General features: G+C 45.5%; 1 long non-coding RNA gene across 1 annotated transcript; it reads left to right on the top strand.

Moving 5' to 3' along the window:
• Nucleotides 1–5,785: 5,785 nt before the first annotated feature.
• Nucleotides 5,786–8,394, top strand: LOC128314253 (uncharacterized). Its single transcript, XR_008295748.1, has 3 exons — nt 5,786–6,036; nt 6,141–6,229; nt 8,085–8,394. It is a non-coding gene; the product is annotated as an uncharacterized LOC128314253 (long non-coding RNA).
• Nucleotides 8,395–9,661: the final 1,267 nt, after the last annotated feature.

Here is a 9,661-nt window from a genome sequence, read left to right as displayed (position 1 = left end):
GTTAAATAAGCTAATACATGCAAAGCACTTGATACAACTAACAGAATAAGCATTCTGCTTTCAATAAATAATAGCTTTCGTAATTATTAAGAGTGATGCTTTTATGGTGCAAGTGGAATAAAATTAGATATACCGACATCGCTGCCATAGCATAAGTAATTTGTGGCCCCAGGCAAAGTATCGGCATATGTAGCATCACTTATGAAACATTACATTTCCTATCACCCCAAACGATTTTAAAATGCTTTGAAATTCTTGGATAAAAGAAATGATAAAAACATAAAATATTGTTATTCCAAAGAGAAAGTTTATCCTACAGAGCTAGACTTCCCTAATGACTCTGAGTCATCTTTAGAGTAGCTTATTTTATTGTCACACAGAACAGTTGGAAGTATGGAGCACAATTACAGATTCTGTTTTAAAAACCAAACATTAATTGGATTTCTGAATGCCATTCGAACTAGGGAGAGAGACAATTTTTCTCGTCCGCACAGCGCAGGAGTTTCCCGTCTCCGGTAGTCTCCTCATGGCTTCAGGTAAGCCTGGAACTAAAGCACTCATTTCTCAGAAGAGGAAGGATATATCAAAGATCAGATGCCCAGGGATGCCACTTAATGTCTTTCTGATTCTGCGAAAATGAGTGCCCTTTGAAAAAATCTGCCTGATGAGAGAGTATCGTAGGGGAAATTCCCGTGATTATCACCCTTTGTAAACTTCAGCGGTCAGAGCTTAATCTAGAGACAACCCAGAAGTTCCTGTGCTTACCTAAACTCCAGTGTGGAACCTGTCTGCCCCCTTGACTCACACGGCTCAGTTTCTAGAGACACTTCTGTTCAAAGATGGAATCAAATCGCCAAAAGTAATCAAGAAGGAATCCAGCCTCTAAATTGTATCTCTTATTTCAAAATGGCTATGAGCATCCAGCTTATAACCCAGAGACACTTTTCCCGCCTTCTGCTGGTCTCCCCAGCTCTCCTGCAACCCCACGTTATTCCGCAGCACCCAGTCACTGACACTGGCCCCTTCCCCACAAAACGCTTCCCCATCTCATTCAGCTTTTGGTCTCACACTCAGTATTTATCACATTAGTTTGATCTGTCTCTCTGCCTTTTTTTCCATAACCTCCAAACTGTGATTTTTTTTTTTTTTCCTTTGCCCGTTATCCAGTTCTGTGTTACGGATGTCAAGGGATTCAACTCGACAGGCTAAATCTCCACAGGGAACAAAAATGTCCCATTCTAATAAGGGCTTGATATTTGGTCCTTTGATCTGCTGAATATCATGCTGGCCTTTAATGTGCCGTGGGTGTGGAGGGTCATTAGGTTCGTTGTTGATTGTATTTGGTCCCAGTTTGGACATAGTCCCCTTGCCCTCTGTGGGGAGGAATCGAAATGGGACAGGCAAGGAAGAGCAGAAGGGAAATGTGAGTGAGGCTGGCCATGTGGAAGCTTGGAAATATGGAAAATAGTATCTGCCATCAGCTGAGGTGCTGAGGAAGGAAAAACGGAGAGGAGAGAAAGAATGAGGATGGGGCGCCTGGGTGGCGCAGTCGGTTAAGCGTCCGACTTCAGCCAGGTCACAATCTCGCGGTCCGGAGTTCGAGCCCCGCGTCAGGCTCTGGGCTGATGGCTCAGAGCCTGGAGCCTGTTTCCGATTCTGTGTCTCCCTCTCTCTCTGCCCCTCCCCCGTTCATGCTCTGTCTCTCTCTGTCCCCAAAATAAATAAACGTTGAAAAAAAAAAAAAAAAGAATGAGGAGAGAGAAGGGATGATAGAGAAAACTGTAGAGGGTCCCAGTGAGTGGGGCAAGAAAGGGAGAAGGAATAAAGTACAGAGAGAGGTGAGGGACCCTTCCAGAAGAATCTATAGTCAGCAACTTGACTGCTTCTGGCAGTGGGTTCTTGATTCATGGTCCAGGGAATGGGAAAGATTGCAGCAGGATATGTGATGTGCCAGAAGCAGGTTTCTGATAGGAAACTTGGGACAGTGACCAAAAATGGCTCCTGGCTATGAATAGCTGAATGAGCCTCCCAGGAGTGTGGTCCCAGATAATGCAAAGGTATGACATACTTCTCTGGTATCCACACCCACGTTATTATGCCTTAGAAACATGCCAAGGGCTCGGCCCCAGCTCCAGAGCCATCCAAGCCCAGAACATCTGCTTCTGTGACTGAGCTAATAGAGATCAAGCTGAGGTTTACTCAGAAGTTGCTTCTCATTCCAAAGTAGGTCAAGACTCCATGACTGACATTTTTGAATAGATTGTCTGTCCTTTTTTTTTTTTTTTTTTTTTTTAATTTGGAAGAAACCTTGGGGATTGTAATAGGAAAACTTTCTTCCTCTACAAATGAGAAAATAAGGGACAGAGTGATGACTTTCAAACAAAAAAATTCACTTCTGAGGTTTCCCACTTCTGGAAGAAGTAGAAATGAACTCTGGTGCCTCAAGATTAATTAACAGAACAGCACTAACAGTGAACGACAGGGCACACGGCCTTTCCATTTCCATGATGCTTTTCAATCCTCAGAACAAGAAAGTGATAAGTCGGCAGACCCATTTCACAGGTGAGGAAACTGAGGCCAGATCATTTAAAATGCACACGCAATAGGGAAGGAACCTTCTTGCTTCAGACACGATATTCTGGGTGAAATGCTTTGCCATGAAAACAGATTGCCTCCTTCTTACTTGCGTGAATGGAACTTAGTTCCAACCCCCGTGGGGCTACTAAAGTTGAACAGTTCAACGTAGAGCCACTTTGACTCGCTGACGCTTGGTTTTAATATTGACAACGAAGACTCCTTCACAGTGCTCACCATCAGTGGAATCCCTCAAAAAAGGGGAATTGCACAGCACAGAGAGACCATTCAAGATTCAGAGAGGGGGTGAGGGTAGAATTAGGACTAGGAAAAGAACCTTTCTTCCCACTGGGCTGCCCCTGCCTCCGACTTTGCTGGCTTCTTCCCTTGTCCTTCGGTGCCCCCACTTTAGTGGGAGCATCAGGAGGAAGTTGCTGCAGTGTGGTGGTACCCACGCGTTGTCTCGCCACTGGCCAATGGGCCCCCAAATAGGGCGGGGCAAAGAGCTTCCTCCCCACCGCCTTACCTTCCACTGCAGATCCCTCTTTAGCACGCACTGCCTAAATACCTCAAACACTCCCCTGCCCAGGAAGCCTCCAGAGGCGTCTGGTTTACATCTCCTGTGATAACGTTTTCTGCACATATGATAGAGCAAAAGTCTTGATAATACAGAAATATTCCCAGTATCTCTCTTAGCTCTACCCTCCACTGGTCAAGGGGCAGCTGTCTTTGGCAGCTTAGTGGTTTCCCCCTGAAGCCCGCCTCTGGGGCTTCCGCTTTATCAGGGACTGCCCAACACGACATTTAAATATTGTCCTTCCTCAGGGGCACCTGGGTGGCTCAGTTGTTAAGCGACTGACATCGGCTCAGGTCATGATCTTGCGGTCTGTGAGTTCGAGCCCCGCGTTGGGCTCTGGGCTGACAGCTCACAGCCTGGAGCCTGCTTCGGATTCTGTGTCTCCCTCTCTCTCTGCCCCTCCCTGCGTGTGCTCTGTCTCTCTCTCTCTCTCTCAAAAATAAATAAATGTTAAAATAAATAAACAAATGAACAAATATTGTCCTTCCTCAACTCCCTCCATGACCTGCTTCTCCCAAACACCCTACTTTCTGCTCCAATTTATTCATTTTCTCCCCCATTAAAAAAATTTTTGTTTAATGTTTATTTTTGAGACAGAGAGCAGGAGAGAGAGCACAAGCAGGGGAGGAGCAAAGAGAGAGGGAGACACGGAGTCCGAAGCAGGCTCCAGGCTCCAAGCTGTCAGCACAGAGCCCGATGCGGGGCTCGAACCCGGAAACTGTGAGATCATGGCCTGAGCTGATGTCGGACGCTCAACGGACTGAGCCACCCAGGCGCCCCTCCCCCATTTTTAAAGCATTAGGGCACAGTTCACTTTCTCTCCTGGACAAGCACCAATGAGGAGAAGTTGTAGCTTTTTTTTTTTTTTTTTTTTTTTTTTGTCCTCTACCCACAGCTGAGCATAGTTTCAAGACAGCTCGGCGCTGGTGGTGGGAAGCGCCTCGGAGAACGGGAACCTGATCCAATAAAACTGGGCTGTTGTTTTTGGATCACACGCTGTGAATTGATTTATTGTTTGAAGTGATGAAAAAAGGTGTTCTGAGACTTGGAGGGGAGTGAGGTGCCCCCCGCAGTCAGGGAACAGGCTTCTGAGCAATCGGGAGCTAGGAAATGCGGGGTTATTTTGGTAGCTGTCAGCAGGCATTGGCTAGAGTCCGTATGTTAAATAAATACAAACTGCCTATTTAATTATTTAACAACAAGAACAAACGTCCCCCTGTTGGCGAGGGGGAAACAGTCAACACGCAAACTATGTAAGATCCCATCTTGTTCCCATGATGTGATTTGACCTTGCTTGCCCCCGCGGGCTTGCCTTCAACCCTCCAGGGCATCTTATCGCTGTTTTATTGGTGTTGGAACAGGGCAGGAATTGGAGTACAAATCTCCTTAAGCAAGGAAATGCTGGAGAAAGGGGAGCCGGTTAACCTCCGCGTGGGTTCCACGGCCACCGCTGTGTTGAAACTTCACTTGGGTCCCACTGACTTTTTCTCCCGCCCCCTCCCCCCACCCCGCTTCTGCCAAATTGTTGATGTCCTTTCCTCTTGGAAACCGCTGAATTTGAGCAACCAAAGGCAAGTCTCTCCTTCACTTAAGGAAGACTCCGGCAAGAATTGCAACTTTTTGTTTCTGAGAATATTGCTATACTGCTGTGTTAGTTTTACGATTTGCTTACAAAGACCCTCAAGGCCGAATCGACCGTATAGAAGAAGCGGGCTGAGCTTTCTAGAATTTGTCTGACCTCAAGGGTTTCAACACCAGAAAACTATTTGACGCGGCCTACACCAACAGCCCTCGTATCGATTGTGCGTGTGTAGAAATACGTATAAAAGCTTAATTTTGTGATACAGTAAAAGTTTTGCCATGCCATATGTAGTTTCAAATGTTGGTACCTAGAAGACGGTTGACCAACATTTTAACATGAAGAAAATGGGTATTTATAATCAAGATTAATTGAGCAGCGGGACGCTTGGGTGGCTCAGTTGGTTGAGCGTCCGACTTTGGCTCAGGTCATGATCTCACGGTCTGTGAGTTCGAGCCCCGCGTGGGGCTGTGTGCTGACAGCTCAGAGCCTGGGGCCTGCTTTGGATTCTGTGTCTCCCTCTCTCTCTTCTCCTCCCCTGCTCATGCTCTGTCTCTCTCTGTGTCAAAAATAAACGTTAAAAAAAAAAGATTAATTGAGTAGCTGACACTAATCTGTAAGTAGAGGAAATGGGGCAGAAGCAGAAACAGAGAGGAGTGAAATGAAGGGAAGGAGAAAAGAGAGAGAAGAAATATTGAAACTAGGAAGCTCTGAGAGCCAGAACCAAGTCTGGTGCTTTTTGCTATTTTTTTCTTTCTTTCTTTCTTTCTTTCTTTCTTTCTTTCTTTCTCCCTTCCTTCCTTCCTTTCTTTCTTTCTTTTTTCTTCCTTCCTTCCTCCTTCCCATCCTTTCTTTCTTTCTTTCTTTCTTTCTTTCTTCCTCCCTTTCTTTCTTTCTTTCTTTCTTTTCTTTTTCCTTCCTTCCTTCCTTCCTTCCTTCCTTCCTTCCTTCCTTCCTTCCTTCTTTTGCAAGCTTAAAGGGCAGAAAACCCAGTTGGAGAGCTCATCTGCGCTCAGATTTCCATGTCTGTAGCATGCCACGTTCTTAGTGGTGAGTAATTAATTGGGCTTCCACCTCGGCTACGTGAAGTCCTACCTTTTGATTTGGGCTGAGAATTACGATTTAGCTTTGCGAACTTGGTCTCTTTTCAGGAACCTCCTGCCTCATCCACAGCATGATGACCCCTCATACTGGTGGTTTCACTTCCAGATCCTCAACAGACACTGCATACAGCCCGCAGTCTATACCTGCTCATGTTGGTACCTCAGCTCCAGGGCCCTTCCTCTGGCCTGGCCAGGCCCTTCTCGTACGTTCTCATGACCCCTCGTACCTTTCTTTGATAACACTTTCTCCAGACTAATTTTATATTTACGTGTGACTATTTGTTTTATGTTTTCTCCCCCCAACTAGACTGTAAGTTTGATGGGAGCTGGAGCTGTGTATCCCTTGCCCTTATTAATGTAGCACCTATACGCTGTCTACTACCCGGTAATTGCTCCGTAAGTATTTGTGGAATGCATGATCATACTACTATATATATATTGATATATAAATATGCATCCATATGTGTATGTGGTGTTAAAATATAGGATCTATAAATTAAGTAATGTCACGTATATATTTATAGAATGTATATATAAATAATATGCACACACAAATCCAATGTTCACTTAATGTCTCTGAGCCTCATTTACTCATTTTTTTATGTTTATTTATTTTTGAGAGAGAGAGACAGAGTGTGAGTGGGGGAGGGGCGGAGAGCGAGGGGACACAGGCTCGGAGGCAGACAGACTCCGGGCTCTGAGCTGTCAGCACAGAGCCCGACGCAGGGCTCGAACTCACGAACCATGCGATCGTGACCCGAGCCGAAGCTGGACGCGTAACTGACTGAGCCACCCAGGCGCCCCTCATCTACTCATTTGTGAAGTGAAAGCTAATGTCAGCCTCTTTGCACACCCAGAGTGCCAGACCACTTAAGGCACTATGACGGAGACCCCAACAAATGCCTTACGTGCTTGCAGAATACAGTTAAGCAGCTCTCAGCCAAGCTCCCTCTCTCTCTGCTCAAGCCAGTCCACCCTTCAAATAGCTCTAAATTTAGGGTAATTTCCAAATATAGCTCATATCCTGTGCAATTCCCTCCCTGAAAGGCAGCCGCGTCCAGCCAGAAGAGGGGCTAATGCTTCTTATTAGCCCAGTCGCATATCTGTCTCCCTCTTGGCTGCAGTGCGCGAGCTGACTGGGGGCCCATGTGACCGTGTTCACGTCCAAGCTCAGTAGAATGAATTTTTCAAGCATGATTTGCAAGTCACGCTATCACATGCCTCCTGAGTCCAGCTGTGGCCCAGCTGCTGCCTCCCCTGCATCCGTTCATCTCGCTCTTGGATCAAAAGCACGAGCACATTTGCCTGAGCTGATTCGGTCTCAGCCCAGCTGTTTGTTCCCCATTGTCATCAGGATGTTTACCGATCTGCTGTTCTGGCTGTTCTCGTTTCATTATCACGCTTGGGTCTGAAGAGTATTTTGCCACATGGCCCTGGCCAAAGCCGGCGATTTGGGCCAGCTTTTCTCTGTTACTGAAACTTCTCAGAGGCATTTGTTTCCAACCCTCCTAAGTATGCACCTGCATGTTTCTACGATGATATCAGGAACTGGAACTGGGGTTGTGTATTTTGTGAAACAGGCCACGAGGGGCATTTTTTGGCCTATTGATCTTATCCCACGATCAGTTTCTCGCTGGACAGGAGAGCAGTTCCAACAAAGGCAGATTAGAGAAAGAGATTCATTCTTCCTCGTCGTATTTGTGCTAATGGTTAAATATGTCTTACCTTCCCGGGAAGTTATTTTGACTGTTCCCAAAGCACACGGTTACCCGTCACCCACCAACTGGTATTTAATTGGCAGGAGCTGTTCTGGAAGAATGGTGGGCAGTGGGTGTGGTGCTGTGGAAATGAGCTAATGGGTCAAGGTTCTAGGGCCGACTGACCCCCTAACTGTGAGACTGGGACTCACTCACTCACTTACTCTATGGGACTCAATTACCTCCTGTTGGTAACAGGCAGCATTTATTATTGCATTAAGACCTGTAATGAAAAATCTGTTTTAGAAGCACAGATTTCTGGACTGTCCCCCCACCCCCCACACAAAGATCCTATTTTAGTGTGTCTGAGTGGGGCCTGAGAATCGATCTATGGATTTTGGTGGATCACAGCACACGGCGAGGGTTTCCGGATATCTCCCCTACAACCACAGTGAGCCATACAACCCAGAAATATTTTATGTTTCTAACACAATGCTCTTTTCTGATAAAAAAAAAACCAAAACAACAACAACAACATGGTTTTGATTTCCCAGTAGCTCAAAGTATGAAAGGAGACAATCTCCCAGGAGCTCAAAGAACTACAAGGGAGATTCCCTCCACCTCTGACAGGCTGAGACCACAGAACTACACCGTCTACTACAGTGGCCAGGACGGAATGAGCACTTAAAATGTGGCTGGTTTGAATTGCCATGTGCTGTAAGCGTAAGACAGGCACCAGATATCAAATGTTTAGCCTGAGAAAAAGAATGTAAAATATCTGATTAGTAATTTTTGTCTTGATTACGTGTTGAAATGATAGTATTCTGGGTACAATGGGTTAAAAATATATTCAATTTAATTTCACCGATTTCTCTTTACTTCTTTTTTACACGTGACTGCTAGAAAATTGGAAATGACGTGTGTGGCTTGCATTATGCTTCTATTGAATGCATAAGGCAGTTGCTTGAGAGAACAGTATGTCCAGTGGGATAGGCCACCAACACGGGTTATAAAATGGTAGCCTTATATATATATTTTCAACGTTTTTATTTTATTTTTGAGACAGAGCATGAATGGGGGAGGGTCAGAGGAAGAGGGAGACACAGAATCGGAAACAGGCTCCAGGCTCTGAGCTGTCAGCGCAGAGCCCGGCGCGGGGCTCGAACCCACGGACCGCGAGATCACGACCTGAGCCGAAGTCGGACGCTAACCGACTGAGCCACCCAGGCGCCCCAATGGTAGCCTTATAAAGTGACTGAGGGTAACCCTACTGGCCCCAACTGGACCCTGGCTTCCAGTTTCCATTTTGACTGGTGGGAGTGACAAGTGAAGGCTTGAGAAGGGATTGAACAGATGAGGAGGAGGAAGCATTATTTCTTCAGTCAGTGGGTGCTCTCCTTAATGCACACCTCCTGCCTGGTCCTATTTAAAAGTAGAGAAGTGTAACTCATTTCCCGTTACAGATTCAGATTTTCCCACTCTCCCAACACACTTCTTGTTTTCCACTTCACCCCCGGGTAGCCCAACATCAGGCTGTCCCCTAGGTGCTATGACAACTATTCAGTGAGGCAAAAAATTTTTCCCAATAATTATATCCACTGCAGGGTCAGGTGTAGTGAAGTCGGGATACTTCTATACTGTTGGCAGTAGTAAAAATGATAACCCCATTGGAAACCGACATGACATCATGTTACAAGAGCCATTAAAAACATTCTCGCTCTTTGATTCGGTAAAACCACTCCTGGGAATTTGCCTGAAAGAAACATTAAACAGAAGTAAGATAAATGTAGGAAGATAGTCAAGGCAGCATTATCTATACTACAAAATTAGATGCCATTTAAGCACTAATCATTGAGGAACAGTTAAGAAAATTACACTGCAACAATCCAATATAATATTATGCATTCATTCAGATTTATAATTACGAAGACTATATAGCAACACGGAAAAATGTTTACAAGATAATGGCAGATTTTATAAAGCAGCGCACATAAATTGTACGTAGATGATGATCGCACGATAACGATGTTGCATGCATATGGAAGACGTGGGACAGAAAACCCGCACAAAAACAAAATCTGTGTTAGGTTATTAAAAAATAAATCAGGGCATTTACACCAGGAGGCCATGC

This window comes from Acinonyx jubatus, chromosome B1 (genome assembly GCF_027475565.1).
Source record: "Acinonyx jubatus isolate Ajub_Pintada_27869175 chromosome B1, VMU_Ajub_asm_v1.0, whole genome shotgun sequence".
Lineage (NCBI taxonomy): Eukaryota > Metazoa > Chordata > Mammalia > Carnivora > Felidae > Acinonyx > Acinonyx jubatus.
This window is presented reverse-complemented; position numbering and strand designations above follow the sequence as displayed.